Here is a 20,176-nt window from a genome sequence, read left to right on the forward strand (position 1 = left end):
TGCTGGGAGAAAGAGTGGATAGACGGTGGGCATGCTAGAATCAGTCAAGTCAAATCAAGAAGTATTTATTAAGTTCTTACTACTGAGCATCAGGAATACCAACGCAAGCAGAAAAAAAAGATAGATCTTGCCATCAAGAAGCTTACATTCTAATAAGGCAACATAATTTTTTTTTTTAATGGAAAATGAGAGAAAGGAAAAGCAGCATGGAAGGTGGGGCAGAGACTGTAGAAAAAGTCTAGTAGGAAATCAGGAATGTACTCTAGAGAGGAATGGAAATATGAGGGGCAGAGGGCAAGAGCACCAGGGTATTCTCCTTAAAATGGAGGATGTATAAAGAAGCAGTCAATGAAGGAGAGGGGCTATCTTCAAATTCCAGCTCAGCCTGGACTTACCTGTGTGACCTCTGGTGAGTCACAACCTTTCTGGGCTTGTCTTCCCTCATCTATCAAATGAGAGGTAGGGCTAGATGACCTGTAAAGTCCTTACCAGCTCTAGATCAATGGTCTTGCCTTGTATATTGCTTCTAGGATAAAAGACAAACCCCAAGATCTGGCGTGTAAAGCTCTTCACATCTGAGCTTGAGGCTCGATCTCCAGGCATTTCACTTTACTGCCTTTCACAGACCCTACACCCCAGTTACACTCTCCTGCTTCATATTCCCCAAAAGTGACACTCCATCTACCACCTTCACGCTTCTGTCTCCCATGGCTAGAAAACACTCACTCATCACTTCTACCTTTTAGAATACCTGGTTTCCTTCAAGGCTCAGCTAAGGTACTGTGGCCTACTTGAAGCCTTTCCTGATTACCCTGGTTGGTAATATTCTCTCTCTCCTCTAATTAGGTCAAATCTGTTTATATCTCCTACCTACTACCACAACTGTAGTAGTAGTAGTAGTAGCAGCAGCAGCAGTAGTAGTAATAGTGGTGGTGGTGATGATAGTGAGGATGGTTCTGGTGCTGGTAGTAGTAATTAGTAAAGAAGTAAAAAGAGAAGCATTAGTAGTAATCAATAACAAGAACGCATATGCTTGAAGGTTTGCAAAATATATTTTATACATTATCTTTGTTGCATCATTTAGCATCTGTGTATTAAAATGAGCCATACAGACTCCTTTAGTTGATAGGTGCGTTTATTTTTGAGATCACCAACTTTTTTGCCTTTCCCTGTAGAACTTAACAAAGTGCCTGGCACGAAGGAGATCGTTTATTTTTAAACCTAAGAAAGAAATACTGGGTATTAAAATATATTATTGATAAAACTAAAAGTAAGGTATGGAAAGCTGGGCTTGTGGTAGAAATGAAAAAATAAAAGAGAATTTCAAAATATATAATGACATATCAATTGCTTGGTTTGGGGTAACTGTCTGAAACAGAAAACTGGTAAGGGGGAAAGAAGACAATGAAATCAACAGCCATGTCTACTCTTAGCAGGTAACAGTCCATCTGTTGTAGCTAATGTTCCTACAGATTTTAGACTCCTAGTGTTTTCAATTTGCTTTATTTACTCTCACCCTTACCATACTGGGCGGCACTCAACATTCAGAAATGGTACACCCAGTCAAAAATTATCGTTGCTTTGTATGAGCAACAATAACACAAAAGTCTGACTTGCTGCTGGACACAATATTGGGGCACTTTTTTAAGTACAGAAGGAAGATTTGAGTATGAGGACAAGGGGATGGAGAGAGGGTCAGGACATCCCCAAAGGGAAAGCTGTTCTTGAATATCACATAGGCCCTCCCTAAAAGCTTACTAACACACCACAAAGTTCTTGCTGATACAACATGTACAGTCAAACCAACGAAATGCTACAGGAGAATATGACATCACAGATGTCTCCTGATGAGAATGGAAGCTAGCAGCTGGCAGCTCCCTGAGAAGCCAGAGGAGAAAGGGTAAGAGCTGAGCTAAGAGCATGATGAATAAATCAAGTGAGTCACCACTGGAGAAAGAGCTCATCAAACAAGGCACTGGTCCCTGCCCTGTCCATCACAAAAACAATGCATGATGGAAGGCATGAGTATGTCTAGTAGCACAGTGCCTGGCACATAAGTAAGTGATGAGTCAAGGAAGGAACACTTTAGGAAGGCATGGGTTCAGATCCAGCCTCTGCTACTCACCAGCCCTGTAAGGGTGGGAAAGGCCTTCCACTATTCAAGCCTTCAGTTTCCACAGTTCTAACAAGGAGCTCTTAACCCTTTTAGCAGTAAGGTATGGAATCACTTTAGCAGTCTGGTAAGCCTAAAGAATCCTTCTGAGAAATAGATTCCTAAATGCATAAAATAAAAACAGAGAGCATGACAAAGCAAACTAATTGTGCAGATGCTTTCCTGTAAGTATCTGACAACACAAACTCAGAGATGCCAAGTTAAGAAGTCCTGATAGAAGACCTCTAAGGTCTTTCTCAGCTTTGAATCCTGAACTACTACTTAACAGGATTAGGATAGATTTTGTAAAGCTTAAAACTTTATACAAATGAAAATCATTACTCTGACATTTCTGCTGGTCTCACCCCAGGTCTCCTAGATGATTCCTCTCATTCTTTGGCCCTTGAGGTAGCTCCCCTAAAAGAAATTCCTCATTCTCACACCCCCATGGCCAGTCTGCCTATTGGTTAGGTCTCCCTCCCCCAAATTTCTGTCTGTTCCAACCCATCCTCCATTCAACCGTCAAACTTATCTTCCTAAATCATGAGATGGACCATGTAACTCCAGGGGTGGCCTCACTGATCAAATATAAAATCCTCTGGCTTTTAAAGACCTCTGTAACCAGGTCCCTTCCCACCTTTCCTGGCTCCTAACTTCCTCTGTCTCCTTCCTCACTTCCACTTACTCTGGGATCCAGTGACACGGGTCTCCTTGTAGTTCCTCATACCATCTGCTGCCTCTGGGCAGCTTCACTTGATATCCCCATACCTGGAACTTTCTCCCTTCACATCTCTGCCTCCTCACTTTGCTGGCTTCAAGTCTCAACTAAAACCCCACCTTCTTCAAGAAGCTTTTCTCAATCCCCCTTAACTGGCTTCTTCCTGCTGATTAACTCCAATTTTGCAGACATCTTGCTTGTACATAACTGTCTGCCCGTTGTCTCCCCATGCACCCCGGCTAGACTGTGAGCTCCTTGAGATCACCAACTATCTATTGCCTTTCCCTGAACAAAGTGCCTGGCACAAAGGACCTTCTAATTGATAGCCTAGGTGAATAAAGGGAGGAAGAAGTAGAGGGCTGGAGGAAGGACTCTCCATTTTGTGTGTTGCCATAAACAACCAACTTCTTTGTTTTCTTTAATAGACAAAGGCCTTAAATGATGACAACAAAGGGAATAAAAAAGATCTAAAGAGGAAGAAAGGAATCCTGGGATTGAGAGAAGGCAGAAGATTTTCACAAGGAGGAATAAGGGAGGAAGCAGGACCAGACAACACTCAAAGCTCCCTAATAGGTAAGAAGTTGTCTCCAAAGAGGAGGAAGTCAAGCGCCTCTGAGGAAAGAGCAGCTGGTTTGTCCTACCGAAAATGATGAGGTCAGACTGCGGCTGCTGCCAGATAATTGAGTCTGCAGCAAGGGTCAGAAGAAGACGAGAGGCAGTTAGCAGCTCCCTGCAGAAAGGTACAGAGGCAGCCTTTTGTTACCTTAGCTGATTAAAAACAACAGAGAAGTCGGCTATCTTCCTTGGGCATGTTTCCAGGGCATGCCAATGAAAGTCCCAAGACCTGTCAAAATGAATGACTGCCCCCCACACTTCTGGCTACTCACGTGGACAGAAATGATCCTGCCAGAAGGAACCTGAAAATACTGCTAAGATTCTGAAGTCCTGGGCAAGAACCTAAAGCTTTAAAGGAATGAAATTTTTGTTTCATTTCTATCAGCCCTGCCTATCAAAGGAAAGGGCTTCATAAGAAAAAGGCAGATTTGGAAAGTGATCTGAGATAGGTTCTGTATACAGACCACAGCAATTTGCCATACAGGAGTAGTATGTTCTGGTCTGAGTTGGGAGTGCCCCTAACAAAGGTTGTTGAGAATGTATTACCCAGAGGTCCTATTAATCTAGCAAAAGGGTCTTCAAAAGGAAAGTGAAAAGGGATGAAATTAACCAAAACTGAGGCAGAGACACCCAGATATTCATAGGCCACAAAAATCTAAAAAAGGGGGCAGTAAGAAAATCCATAGCTTCAGATGTCTACAGACAAAAATATATAGATGGGGCACAAGTAACATGAACTAAAGTTCCTAATGCAAGGAGACTCACTCAACCACATAGGTATCAATGAAATATGTCTCTGGAAGGGCATAACTCAAAAGTAACAGGATAGGTAAAAGGTAAGTAGGCAACAAGAGAGAAAGAAGTTTTATACATTAAGAATACATACATAAGAAAATCTAGGAATTAGAAGAAGAATGTATGGTAGGAAAATTTTTTATTAAAAAAATATTTTAAATGGAGTATACTAGAGACCACACTGACAGAAAGAGGAAATGTATGAGGAGTTTGGGAAACATCAGAACTTTGCTATCCATACATTGTTCTCTCTCTGTCTGCTTCTCCCTCTCCCTCTTTCTTTCTCTCTCTCTTCCTCCCTTCTCCCTCTCCCTTTTCCCCTTTTCCTTTCTTTCTGTCTCTGTCTCTCTCTCCCTTTTTCCTTCTTCTCTTTCTGTCTCTTCCCTGCCTCCTCTTCTGTCTCTCCATCTCTCATTCAAAAGCAGCACAGCCAGCCATTTACTGAATTGTCTTCATCTTTCAAAAGGTGAAGGAACCAACATGAGGAACTGAAATTTTGAGTATGATTCTCTTGAACAAGGAGGAACTGGGTGCTGGGGTGAGAATTAACAAGAACCTTGGTGGAAAGAAACTACTCCATTTTAGAATTTGTAAAAGGGCAAAAGAAATCTGGGACAAGTCTAACACGAATTCTAGATCTAGGGAGAGTGGATTTCAAAGGATTCAGGAAAGGGCCAGCAGGGGAAGAGAGGACGAGGGCACCTGTGCAGGCACAGTCTGAAGTCTGGAAGGTCAGTGACTAGGACAAGGAGGGGTTTATAATAAGGCTGGGCCCAGCTATGTGGTACAATGGATAGAGTGATGGGTCTGGAGTCTGAGGACCTTCGACTCTTCAGGAAGAGTTCAAATGTGGTCTCATACACATACTAGCTATTCAATCCTTTGTGGCAAGTCACTTTCTCTTTGTTTGCTTCAAATGCCTCAAGTGAAAATGGTGATAATAACAGCGCTTATCTCATAGGGTTAATTTTCTGAGGATCAAACAAGATAATACTTGTAAAGCACTTATTTAGCACAATGCCAGGGAAATAGTGGGTACTATATAAATGCTCATTCCCTTTTGATCTTCCTCCACAAAAGAAAGAATTCATTCACCAATGAGAGAAGGGGGATGGCCTAGATGAGGGATATCCTAAGGTAAAAGGCCATGGGAACTGCTGGGTGGATGTTCCAGGTTAAGGAGACCTTAGACACAAAAGTTCCAGGGTGAAACTGTAGCAGAGGCATGGTTCTGAAATCCAGAAAGCCAGGAGCAATGCTGGAAGGAGGGAAAAAGGATCTCAGGGTCTATCTCAGGTGGGAATCAGGAATGAGGAGCTCTCAAGACTGAAATTCTGAAGACTTAAAGGGAAGTAGGCAACGGACATTTATTAGGCACTTAGTGGGTGCCAGACACTGTACTGGGACACAAAGGAAGACAATTCCAATGATCTAGGAAAAGTGGAATTAAGAGCTAACTTTGATTTTTAAAAAGAAAAAAAAAAATAGACGGGTAGGTAAAGGAAGATAAATACAAAGGAACATGGTACTATAAGAATAATACCTGGAATTCTAAAGCACAGAATGAAATGAGGAAAAATAAGGACAAGAAAAAAAGCATCTTTAAGCTAAATTAGGAAAAGAGAGGATTAAATATGAGAAGACTGTTCAAGGTAAATAGGACAATGAAAATAGGTGTCGGAAAAAAGGTGGGGCTTGTTTCGCTTTTCTTAGCCTAGGAGGACCATCTTCGGACTAGAAAGGACAGAATCAATATAGCCAATAGGGATCTGATACCCAGAATAAAAAAAGAAGAAAACAGAAGAGCATCTGGCTGCTGCTGATGAGCTCAAACCAGCAGGGCTCAAATGAATTACAGTCATGGAGATTGGGAGGTGGGGGGAGGGGAAAGCAGGCATGTCATTGCTGGCACAATATCGGTGAGTTCTGAAAAACTAAAGAATAGGAAAGATATCACTGTTCTTAAGGAGAGAAAAATGTCCTGACTTTAAAAAAGGAGAGAATATAATATAGTCTTAGAACTATAAACAAGTGAGCTTGAATTTGATTACTGAAGAATATCAGAACATCTTATTAAAGGAATAGCTAGTGAATGTCTACAAAAGGAAGTGGTGATCTCAAAGAGCCAGAATAGCTTCACAAAGAATAGAACATGTCAGACTAATCTTATTTCCATTTTTTACAGGATTATCAAACTGGTAAACCAAAGTAGAAGAGGCAATGAGGTGACATGGTAGACAGGGCTGGAGTCAGGAAGACTCATCTTTGTGAATTCAAATCCAGCCTCAGACACTTCCTAGCTGTGTGACCCTGGGCAAGTCACTTAATCTGTTTGCCTCAGTTTCCTCTTCTGTAAAATGAGCTCAAAAAGAAAATAACAAACCACTCCAGTATCTTTGTCAACCAAGTCCCAAATAGAGTCAGGAAGAGTAGTTTGTGACTGAAATGATTAAACAATGATACAACAAACCAATAAATAACCAGCAGCAGGTTAGATAAGGTTCTGGAGGTACAATCAGTAAGGCTTGAGTTCAAATTTTGCCTGAGTTACTTACAAGCTGTATGACTCTGGGAAGATAACTTCCCTACCTCAGTTTCCTTATCTGTAAAATGGAGAATATGATAGCACCTACTTCAAAGGGTTAGGAAGGATTGAGTGAAACAATATATGTAAAGTTCTCTGTAAACCTTAAAGTACTATATAAATGTGAGTCATAGTTATTACCAGCAAAGCATTTAAAGAAGCCCTTCCCTAACCTTCTCCAGGGCTTCCAGCCCTACTTAGGATCCTATGAGATGTGTGAGGGGTGAGGAGCCCTTCCCTTCCCCCAAACTTCCTGCCTGTGTTCTCTTTCCCCTTCTCTCTCCCAGCTAGATAATGATCTTCCATCTCCAATCAAATGGCTTGGATGTACAGAAAATCACCAACTACAATCTTTCTGCTGACCACAAGAACTTACCTGTGCTGTCCCACAACCTGTGGACCCTCAGGCACTGCCATCAGACATACCAATGTACCCAAAGGACCACTAGGCCCTGCCTTCCACCCTGAAGCCGAGCCTCCTTTTACACGTTCAGTTCCCCAGTAAGGGGAACAAGGTCACCTAGGAAGGACTCTTTCTCCCTCTAGGCTTCTCCATGAAATCCTGCATATTCTCTTCCTCCTCCCCAATCCCTGAAACATCAGATTCATTGTCAGGAAATGTCTTGATAGGCGCTCCCCAATTCATCTGTTCTTCCTAACACAAAACTTTATTCTGATCCAAGAAATATTCATTAATAAAGAGAGCACAGTGCTAGGCACTAGTTATACAAAGCCAAAAAACATCAGCTCCTCCCCAAATAATCCTGCCCAGTGTCTTAACTCTTTATCCTTCTATAGAATCTAGTCAGAAGCCAGAAATCTATGTTAAATTCACCTGATTGGGGGTGGAGAGTGTGAGTGGCTGAGAGAGACTGGAAAGAAATAACAATAGACTATAAAGGACAGGCAAACCCTACTCCTGGATCTGTGAGAACCTGCACTTTCAGGAGAAAGTGAGATTTCAGTGAGGAGGAAATGGAGGGATAACAACAGGGGAGGCCTATATAGGAGCAGAGAAGAAAGGGAAGAAGCTGGAGAAGGATAGGAATGAAGGAGGGCCAGGGCTGAGAGACAGGGAGAAAAGTATGCTGGGAAGTAGAATGGAAAATGGATTTATGCTTAGGCTAAATGTGACTCTGACTCACAAGCTTTATAAGTGCAAGAAGTGGCAAGTGGTTAGCCACAGGGCATTCAGTTAGAGCAGATAAACAGAGCTCCAAGGTCCTAACAAGACTGATACCAGAGCCTTCACCAAAGATACTGTAGGCCCCACACCTGATGACAGAGGGCAGGCAAGTGGGTGGGAAGTGCTTTATCTGTTCCACCTGGGAACTTGTCAAGGGTTCAGCACCTCACTGGCTAGTAGGGCATCATCTGCAGGATAAGGAACCCAAGGCTGAGAGGGATGAAGTGACTTCCTCAACACCATGAAGTCAGCTGTGCCCACAAACAGATCGAGCATGGAGACATCCCAGCTTTTCTTGCAGCACTCTTTTCTCATAGCACAGTCTATTCACTCAACTAACATTTACTGTGTGTCAAAGCAGAAAGTACAGTTTCTTCCCCCTTGTAGCTAGTAGGAGAATAAGACAACTGGGTCATTAAAACATTTAGTATTACATTATAAGGGCATTTTGAGAGGCAAAAAGCAAGTGCTATGTGAAGTAGGGCAGTGGAAATATAAACACCTAAGATCATCAGCAAAGGCTTCATAGAGGAGACGGCATCTGAGCTGGAATTTAAAGGATGGATAGGAAGTCGATACACAAAACACAGCGTCTTAAGCACTGGGAACAGCATGAGCAATGACCTGGAGCCATGTCTGGAAAAAACACAAGGAACAGTCCAATCTGTCTAAAATGTAGAATGTAGAGGGGGAAAATAATATCAAATAGAGGTTGAAAGGAAGGGTGACCCCAATTTGTGAAGGACCTTGACTCTCAAGAATAAAGTTTGAACCTTACTTGGTAAATAATATAAGGCCACTGGAGTCTTCTCATGATGGAGTAACATGACATCTCTTTATAAGAAAGATTATTCTCACATCTGTTCATTATAATGAGCTAAACAAGGTATGTCCTTCAAGGTCAAGAACATTTATTCCTTCCTCCACTGTGTTTGACTAACTGAATAAAGACCAAGAAATACATTATGGATTAATTTTAAAGAAACAGACGTTATGACTCAACAAATAACCATTCAAGTCAGAAATTAACAGATAACATTTCAATTGCTTGCCATTCAGTGTAGCACAAAGATTAGGATAGATATTTGATTAGTTCTATTTAAATGTAAATAATAGAAAGCTATTCATAGTTGTTTTGTAATCCCAGCAGAAAACTTCAGATGTAAATGGTTCAGTTTTAACTACAGTTTAAATCTTACCAAGAGTCTGGGACTATATCATTTATCAATTCATATTCTAAAATTACTTTGGTCTTAGGCATTCTGGTGTCAAGAATCAAGTTAAGCTGCAGGTATGACCACTTCTTAATTATATTTTGTTTTTTTCTGCTTCCAAGTTTCTTTTTTTTTCCTATATAGAATGCTTACAAATATTAAGTCTGTTCATCTTTTAGCTACAAATCAACTCCACTGGGGAGGTCCCATGGTATAATGGAAAGAATATATGATCTTTAGTCAAGAGAACTTGGATTCAGAGCCTGGCTTCATTACTCACTGGGTGACTTTAGGCAAGTCACTTAAACTCACTGATCCTCAGTTTCCTCACCTGTCAAATGAGAGTATGGCATTATATAACCTCCAAGGTTCCTTCTACCTCTATACCTACAGTCAGGATGTCCCTTATTGGAATAATCATTGAACAAATAGGTGAATATTTTCAACCTAAAAATGAAAACATTTTGGTTGTACCTGACTAAGAAATGAAGGGTGACATTGAGTAAAGAAAAGTTATTTAGTACTATGGACTGTCTACTTCCAAAAATGATGTGAGGTAGAAGAAATTGGGGTGTGTTGTTTTTTTCCTCAAAGGAATGAGAATAAAAATTTGACCTATGTATTTATTTTTAAAGTCAGGAATGGATAGGTGAGCCCAAATGCATCATGACCCAGTTTCCCCAAAAATAAGGGAAATAGTTCATTAAGGAGAATGAATCAGTTTCATAGGTCCAGCTGTAAGTGCAGCCAGACTTAATAAAACATGGATTCCTAGAGATGGAAGAGGAAAGGAGCTCAGAAGTCATCTAGTTCAATGCCTTCATTTTAAAGGTGATGAAAATGAGGTACAGGGTGGTTAAGTGACTTTTCCAAGTTCAAACATCATAGTTAGCATCAGAGGGATGGCATCTGAACCCAGGTCCTCTGACTCCAGAGTCATTTACTTACATGCCACTGCAATAACAGAAGAAGGCATCAAAAGATACTTTCTAATATCTGGCTATAGTTGGAATAGCAATGGTAAGTGATCATTCCCTCTACTGAAATTCTATAGCTCTTTTGTTTCAATCTTGCATAATGTACTTCTGTTATGCCTTTTGCTGCAGTCACTTCTGTATACTTCTCCTCACTGTTAGGTTGGTTATAAGCTCCTACAGTTTTGTATTTCTCACAAAGCTGAATACAGATCTTTGTACTTAGAAATTTCCAATAAATTTGTTGTTGAATTCCAATAAATTTTGTGTTGAATGAATACATAGCCTGTATCGGATGTTTTTCCTTATGTTTGGTGAGAAATGGGGAGACTCACAGAATTTTAGGATTTTGGAACCAGAAAAGAACCAGTCCTAAGAGAATATTTAAACCAAATTGCTCATTTCACAGATGAGGAAACTGGGGCCCAGAGAGGTTAAGTCACTTAACTAGGGTCACATCCAGGGGCAGATTTAAAGTCCTGTGCTTTTTCTACTATATGACAACATTACTCAGTAGACAATCTTCTCTTTGAAGAAAGAGTCTTCACATAGTGAGAATATCCTAAAATGGCACCCATAACTGGAATGTGTATCCATAATCCTTTTACTTGACAAGAAATTTTTGTTATTTTTTTAAAATGTGAAGTCAAGAATCTCTACTATGCCCAACTTGCTTTTCTTTTTAAAAAGATATAGTAAATTCAACATAATACTTTTTAAATGTTGTCCTCCATGTTGCTTTGGCTGTTAATTTTTTTTTCTATTCACCTGACCTAATGGCTGGTGGGGTAGCTGAGATTGCCAGAGAGAATTAGAGATTCATCATGTTAAAAAGCTCAGAAGTCATCTAATCAAAACTATATCTGAACAAAAATCACCCCAATAAAATATCTGGATATTGGACATCCAGACAATGACTTATGAATAAAGGAGATTTTACTTTATTTCTTCTATCGGTTAAAACTTACATTTTGTTAATGTTTGGTCATTTTCAGTCAAGTTTGATTCTTCATGACCCCACTAGGGGTTTTCTTGGCAGAGATACTGGACTGGTATGTCATTTCTTTCTCCAGATAATTTTACAAATGAGGAAACTGAGGCAAACAGGGTTAAGTGACTTGCCCAGGATCACACAGTTAGTATCTGAGGCTAGATATGAACTCACAGAGATGAGTCTTCCTGACACCAGAACTGGCACTCTATCCGCTGTACCGCCTAGCTGCCCTTCCCATCTTCCATATTTATATGTGTCTAACTATATCATAGATTCTTAACCTGCAGTTCAAGAACGGTTTTTTTTTTTTACTATTTTGATAGCCATTTTAATGTTTCCTTTTTTTAATCAAACATATTTTATCTTGTGCATTTTACAACATTCTGAGGAGTACGTGCACTTCCCCAGACTGGCAAGGAGGTCCAAGATGCAAGAAAGATTAAGTATCCTTGAAGTAATATCTTTCTAAAAATTAATATGAAAACTATTCATATTACCTACAAATACCTATAACTCTTCAACTCTGTAGTTAATACCTGCTCCTTTATCCCCTAGTTTTGGAGTTTCCCTACTTTTGAAAAGATATAATGGGGGCAGCTAGGTGGTGCAATGAGAGCACCAGCCCTGGAGTCAGGAGGACCTGAGTTCAAACCCGGCCTCAGACACTTAACACACACACACACAAACTGGCCATGCGACCTTGGGCAAGTCACTTAGCCCCAATTGCCCTACCTTCTCCTCTCCAAAAAGCAAAAAAAAAAAAAAAAAAAAAAAAAAGATATAATGGCCTTTTCTATCATCACTGTTGATGTAGCTACTATTATTATGGCACCCACAATCTCTAAGCTATAACAATGAATCAGGAAAATTTAGGAATAAATACTTGAAAGGATGCCATAATTCCCAATACTCATACTCTAGAAATTATATGAATGAGGGTGGTTAGGTGGTGTGGTGAATAGAGCACTGGCCCTGGAGTCAGGAGGACCTGAGTTCAAACACAGCCTTAGACACTTAACACAAAAACTAGCCATGTGACCTTGGGCAAGTCACTTAACCCCAAATGCCCCTCCAAAAAGCAAAAAAGAAAAAATTATATAAATGAAAAGTTTTCAAAATATAGAGGAATAGCTGTAGAAATCAAAACCGTGTGGGGACACAATAAAGTACACATATCATCCCAATCATCTCATTTCCTACTGGAATTGTCCCAAATATGCTTTCAAGTGACTTTACTGAAACTGAACTTACTTACCAATACTTTTACTCAATGATAAAAAGCAGTTTATCAACCTGTACAACTGTCCAATGAATATTAAGCATAAAATAACGACAGAGAGATTGTCACTTGGAGAGTCCATTCTATCTCAACTTCACTGAAAAAAGGACAATGAGACAATAACAATAATAACTTGTCATCTGTGATTTTAAAGTTTGTAAAGCACTTCACATACATCATCTCATTTACCATCACAATGGACATTTTTATTCCTCTTTTAGAGAGGAGGAAACTGAGGCTCAGAGACTTTAAGCAGCTCGCCTGTGGTCACACTGCTGGTTACTATCCAAAGCAGTATCTGAACCCAGGTATTACTGATTTCAAGTCTAGCACTTGATTCATAGCCACTCTATGGCACTCCAGAAAGACAAAGGTACAAACTTCACTTCGCGTGGTCCTATAGACCATCTCTAAATGAAGACATGGGCACCTAAGAATTTCCTTCATCAACTACTTAGAAATGACTTAGAACTGACTCTAATAACTTAGAAATAACTACGGAATATTTTCCCCACAATACTCCCGTATGGCATTTAACAAGTCTTCCCTGTCCACTTTAACACATCTCCAACATCCAAAAATATTTTTCTAGACCCTACAATCCATTCTGTACATTTGCTGAGCACCTGTTATGTGTACAACACATAATAGGTGACAGATATGAAGAGGGATAAAAGAACACAAAGACATCATATCATGCCTTCAAAACACTCCCAATCTAATCCAATAAAAAATCAAATAATAATCATACTAACATTTATATATGTGTCAGGCACTAGGCTAAGCATTTTACAATTATTTCATTTGCTCCTCACAACAGCCCTGGGAGATAAATCCTATTATGAAACCCATTTTATAGATGAGGAAACTGAGGTAAATAGAGGATAAGTGATTTGGCCAAGATCACAGAGTTAGTCTGTGTTAGTTAGTCAGGTCTTCCTGACTCCAGACCCTGTGCTCTATTCACCACATCACCTAACTGCCCCTAGGTATACAAGTGGTAATTATTCAGAAACAGGAGAAATCACTTGAGGATGGGATATCTAGGAAGGCTTCAAGGAATAGAATTGGACTTTGGAAAGGCTGAATTTTTACAGTGAAGCACTTGAGTTTGGCAATGTTCTCATTATCATCAAAGCAGGTGTTTCAACTAAGAGTTACAGATTTTAATATAAAGCTAAATTTCTACACAAACTTCTTAGTAATTCAGACTGGTCATTCCCCAAATAGTCTAAATAAGTGAGAATTGATTTTGCGCATTTATGTCTGTAGAATCTTCTAATTAAAAGACTTCAAAAAAAGCCTTGATAACAGAAACTCTCTGTCCAAGTGAAAGAGAAATGTGTCCTATAATGACTCTAAACTACATTAAAAATCCATTATAAGCTCAGTGTATAAAGAGCATATGACTATCAATTTTTTTTTCAAAAAAAAAAAAACTAAATGGAAATAGTGTAAATTTGATGACTATTCAACTCTAATGGCACAGTTATTCAAAGTCATGTAGATAGACAGTCTTTTTAATTTAGTCAATACACCTCTTAAATCTAGATGATTACCTTGGTTTTTTTTTTAAACTGAAGAGAACTTCCTTAATATACAGATACATTAACAGGACTCAAAGGGCCAAATCATTGATAAATCAATTGGAAATCTATTTTAACATTTTGGTGAATCAATGAACTCTTCTATATTGGTACTCCCTCCAACAATTCATACCCATCTGTTCTTCTCCATGTCAGGCTTCTCTTTTTCCATACTGTCCCATACATCCTACAAACATGGCCCACCCAATATTCTGGGGACCTTCCTAGAAATCTTCTGACATTTTAAGGACACTCACACAGCTCAATGGGTGACTGACTCATTAGTTATTCCTCCCTCCTGGAAAAGGAGCAACCCAAACATCCTTTAACCATCCTTTAACCTACTCTCCCTGTGGAATTCTTTGTTTCCAACATGGTGCAGCCTGCTGCCTACCAGTGTATTTCCCTTTATGTGACCTTCAATTGTGGAATACCAGGGTTGAGAATATCACTAATTAAACTTATTCCTCAATAGTCATTATTTAAATTATGGATTAAGGAAAATATTTCTATTGGAATAAACATGTACATATTTAAAAGAATCATTTCCATTACATCAACAAAAAGATTAAATTTCATGTATTTTCCCTATGTCAACCAACAAAGTCTTTATGCTCAAGAATAAGCTGTCAGATAGTCAACCATCTGCATAAAACATTATTCATGAATCATTTTTACACAGGCAATGCTTTTAAGAGGCAACTCTAATATTCTTTTCAAAGTGTTTCCACTAACTAGATGGTTGACCCTGAGAAGATCCATGTGGTACAAGAAAATGCACAAATTTGTGACTGTCCAAAGAAATCCTTCATTTACAAACTGTTTCCTCAAACAGCTCACTTCACTTCTCTAGGACTCAGTTTCCCTATCTGTAAAAGAATGCTATCAGATCAGATGATGCTAAGGTCCCTTTTCAGCCTTAAATTACTATAATTCCAAATACCTTCTTTGTTTTGCTGCTGCTGGTATTGTTGCTGTTGTTTTAGAGGTAATTGGGGTTAAGAGACTTACCCAGGTCACACAGCTAGTAAATGTCTGAGGCCAAATTTGAACTCAGGTCCTCCTAACTCTGGGGCCGGTGGTCTATTCACAAGGTCACCTAGCTGCCCCATCTGTTTGTTTTCTGGGTTTTTTTTAAAACATAAAATAAGAGGGCTCTTACCCTCTGAAGTTTGTAAAAATCTTTTGGTATCAGTCAATTCAAAAGCATTAGTTATATAAATAATTACTTTTATGATAAGTGGATATTTAGTTTGCACAATTACACTTGACAAAACATGTAATTATTGATTTTGCACTGAAGAAAAACATTTTACCAAAAGGATAAATTGTAAACCATGGTCATATGAAAACTGGTAGAAATATTCTGCATTACAGATCTTTGATGCTCCCTCCAGAGACCACCTGAAATGGGTTCACTGGATATTTCAAAAATATCTGGAGTGATTAAACATATTGTATTATCTTCAAATAGAGACACAGATTTTGGCAATCTAATGCCATGTATTAAAATGTGTTGTAAATGACACTTGGAAAAGCATCAAAATTCTCATTATCTATGGCCATTCTGCCAATGAATAGTATTGCCTCCAACCAAATATATAAAAACTAAGAATATGTACTTCAGCCAAGATACAGTCCTGTCTAATAAATGTTAACAATGTATTAAATTATGATAACTGCTTTCCTGAGCTAACAAAGAAAGAAGGAATAATGAAAGCAAAAAAAATCAATGAAAACTGACACATTCCTAAGACCCTTTTATATAACATGTCCCAGTACACAAAGTGTCCCAAAGGTTTTAGCGCAGTTTTTATTCTTTTATAGTTTTAATAGTTTAACATCATATCAAGACTTCTGGAACACCTTGCATATGGATTTCCAAAATGCCTCTTTTTTTTCCTCTGCATATGAATTGATTTTCTCCAAGAACTCAGTAATAAGGGATACAGGCTATGTGATACCTCAGTACTCATCTAGAAATGAAGAAGGAGAAAGAAACAAACAACCTTCAAAGATTAAAGTTTTAATTCTCAATTCTGATCTTTATTCATGACTACTTCACCTCCATAAATTCCATTTTGAAAATGAGACTCCTATGTAATTGGGGGAAAATGTAATTTTTTAAGATGTGAAAAAAAAAAAGAAAATGAGACTCTTAAACAGAGACACTCAATCCAAAAGATAAGGATTCCAAGCACACACAGTGGTTGTCTTGTACAAAGAGAACTTGGATCTTTTTTTTAAAATCAATCTAATAATAATTTAATTTACTTGAAAACTTAGAATCAAATTTTTGCTTCCAAAAATGTAATTTCAAGGAAAATCTAAAACCATTTTCTTGGCTAAAATGTTATCACATTGCCTTTAATCTAAATATTTTTTTTCCAAAAACAGCAATTCTCTTCACCTGTCCCCAAATCCAGCACATATGAAATAACAGATCACTGATTTTATATTCTATTTAATTCAAAACTATGTAAATATGACTGTCTCCTGATTCTGCTGTTTCATGATTCCTACTTATTAAGTCATATTTGGTTAAGAGCCATTAAAATATATACAGGAATCTGATTTTCAAAAGTGCATTTTACTGTAAGAAATCTACATAATTTTTTCTTAAGATGACAGTAAACAAATTTTACACTACTATCTACAATTTTTATTTTTCCTAAGTATATTTTTATTGTGTCTTTTATTCATCAACATTTAAAACTATCTTATTTTCTACATTCCACATCTATTTTTAACAATAAAAGTACTGCTATTACTTTGGATCTATATAAAGTTACTAAATTCTTTTTTAAAATTATTCTAAGTCAAGCTAGAATCTACAGATAATGTTCAGCTAAACTTTCTTTCTTGCTTGCTTTTTGGAAGGCAATTGGGGTTAAGTGACTTGCCCAAGGTCACATGGCTAGTTTTTGGGTTAAGTGTCTGAGGCCAGATTTGAACTCAGGTCCTCCTGACATCCACGGCTGGTGCTCTATTTACTGTGCCACCTAGCCACCCCTTCAGCTAAACTTTCAAAACTCAGAAACGTCATTTCTTTCATACATGTTGCTATTTCATGTTTTAAGTTTTAGCACCCCACCAAATATCAGATTGTGCCCTGAACTCAATTGTCAGAAACTTTTTTGCCATTTATCACCCTATATAACTTCAGATTATGTATACTTTGTGTGCATTTCATCTAATATAAAGACATTGCTATTTTCTAAAGCAGGACATTTAAAACGTTAATCCTTTACAATTACAACTTAATTCTTCTAACACTAAATTATCCTCAAAGACTATATGCTTTTGCTTGCTGAATATTTGTTTGCTGCATATGCCGCTCTCTCCAATCCTCTTTAACCCTAAAATATAATTAAGATCAAAACTGAAGACAAGCAACTGAAAGGATACACGGACCAGAATGTATCATCTATTAGCAGAAGGGCAAAGTACATAATAAGTAAAGAACTTTCACATCTGACAACACAATACATTAATTAATTCAACAATTATATTGCCCATATCTTGATCTTTATGCTTATAAAACAAACATACCCAAAAAAGGTTAGATTCCATTAAAAAGAAAAACCTGAAAATTTAACATTTCCAATATTTTAATTTCCAAGCTCAGATGATTAATGATATCAATAACAGTAACACCACTCATCTGAAATTTTAACATGAACCTTAAGGCTAATAATCATCTAGTTCTCATAATAGTAATAATCTTATTTGATATATTAGGATCTTCCTAAGGAATTTGAATGCTTTTCTAATTTTATTTTATTAATCAGTAAACAATCTAGGGTAAGTAGAAAGGAAAAGAAATGTTGATGCTATTTTTAAAAATGAGGAAACAAAAGTACAAAAAAATTTAGTGAATTGCCCATAAGTCAACAAAACTCTGGCTTCTAAATTTCCCCTCCTTCTCTAATGAATGAATAGAAGAATAAGAAGAAAATCTATTTGCTACATCAAAGATATTAAGATTGGTTCATGAATAACTGACATCCCAGTTTTCCCAAACTGCTTACTAAATGCCTTTGTTCACTGTCCAATTGAATACAAAGACTTAATGAAATATGGATGCAATGGTGTATATATGTGTACATACATTATATATATATATATATATATATATTCCTCTGTGACTGAGATCACAAAGCTTTAGGAGGTCTCAATGGAGTGCCCCTTAGATCTGCAGTTAGATCTTTGTTTTACATTTTTAAATATATATATTATAGGTATATATATACCTATAATATATATATATATATATGGATATAGGTAGAAATAGTATGCTTATCAGATATTCAGGTGCTACAAAGCTGGAAGACATACCTAATAGAGTAGTTGACAGAGTACAAACCAAAAAGATCTTAACAGCCTAATATTGGTAAAATCAAATTAGATGGAATTTAACAGAGAAAGAGGCAAATTCCTACATGGTTTGTTTTTGTTTTAAAGCTTCCCAAGTATAAGAAGGAGAAGGCAACAAATCATCTGTAAAAAAGACTGCAATATGAGTCAAAAAAGCAACATGGTGGCCAAGAACACTAATGTGATCTTGTGCTTCATTAAGATATATACACCTTCCAGGAATAGGGAAGTGACAGATTTACTGTATTTTGCCGTGACAAAATTACATCTGTAATACTAGTCACCACATTGTAGAAAAGAGACTGATAAATTACAGAATGCCCCGAGAAGGACAAGAATTGTGAACAATTTTAAGTTCATGCTATGAGTAGAGGCTGAAAAAATTAAGGATGTTTAATACAGAAAGGGAAAAACTTAGAAAGGATGGGATAGTTATCCTCAAGAATCTGAAAAGTTATCAAATGGAAGAGGAATTTTGTTTATTCTGCTCAGCCCCAGAAGGCAGAACTCTGAACAATGGGTAAGAGCTGCATAAATGTAAATTTAAACCTGAACTAAGGAAAAATTCTCTTAAAAAGTACAACTCTTACAAAAGGTGAATAGCCTGCAAGTAGCAGTCCTTCTTCCACTAGGTCTCCAAGCAAAGAAAAATGACCACTTGTTGAGTACAGAGTAGTGGGAATTCATTTTCTTTCCAAGTTGTGGGTTGGGCTAAATAGCCCTTGAGGTCCCTCTTCCAACTCTTTGATTTCATGCTTCTTGTGAAAATTTCACCACTAGCAATTTCCCCCAACAGTATGACTCATTTGCTCCAAACTAAGAATCAGTTAAATATTTTGTGAAGGATTGTAGCACTGAAAAAAAAAATGCTATACGGTCTCCGAGGGTCAGAGATTTTCTCTTAGAAATCTCACATTAGAAAACTTATTTGAAATAAAATATGTATTATTATTCAACAATACATAATCATCTCATGCATATTATCTTCATGCATCTGAAAGTCATGCATAGCACTAGACAACCTATATGAGCAACAAGTCATTTCTATTTTGCATATGCCCAGAAAGATGCTAACAATTTTAAAAACAGCACAAGTTTTTACACAAAAACCTGCAATATCTGTACTGAAATAAACAGGATAGTGCCTGTTACTGAAGGGCAATTACGTGCTGCAAGGTGGTGAAGGACTGCCACTGTTGAGTCTCATTTGCATTCAAGTTCCTCCTAAGAATCAGCCTGGTGAAGATATACATAGAATCACATCCTTAGCTGGTCACACAAGACATTATTTCATGGCTGTTATTCTCATTCCTAGGGGATAACAACCATGGAATGCCACTTAATAATGGTAATAATGGGGGGAGGGGGTAAGAAGAGAAATAGCACTCACTGAAAAATCCCACAACGCTTTCAAAGTAGTATTCTCCTGTTATAGAAATACGCACTAAAGGTCAGTATAAGCAACTGAAATGACTTGAGTTAGGGTCGAATGAAACATTATAAAGACCTCTAACTTGCCTCACAGTTGTTGCCTAATAGAATTTAAGGAGACTGAGAGGCCCTTCTTTTTTTTTTTTTAGTGAAGGGGAAAAAATGGGGGGGGAAACATTTTTCGCTTTACAGAAGAAAGGAAGTTTATAACGCTCGACTTAATGAAGAAGGCAAAAATGACAAGCTTAGGAACTGGGCTCACCAGATCACC

At 37.8% G+C, this 20,176-nt stretch overlaps 1 protein-coding gene across 5 annotated transcripts in view; it reads right to left on the reverse strand.

Annotated features, from left to right (window-relative positions):
• RABGAP1L (RAB GTPase activating protein 1 like) overlaps positions 1-20,176 on the reverse strand; it is a 694,415-nt gene that overhangs the window by 418,545 nt on the left and 255,694 nt on the right. The window lies entirely within an intron of this gene.

This window comes from Petaurus breviceps, unplaced genomic scaffold (assembly GCF_028583685.1).
Source record: "Petaurus breviceps papuanus isolate PSGF00001 unplaced genomic scaffold, PetGlider_PUasm1.0 90692, whole genome shotgun sequence".
NCBI classification, from domain to species: domain Eukaryota; kingdom Metazoa; phylum Chordata; class Mammalia; order Diprotodontia; family Petauridae; genus Petaurus; species Petaurus breviceps.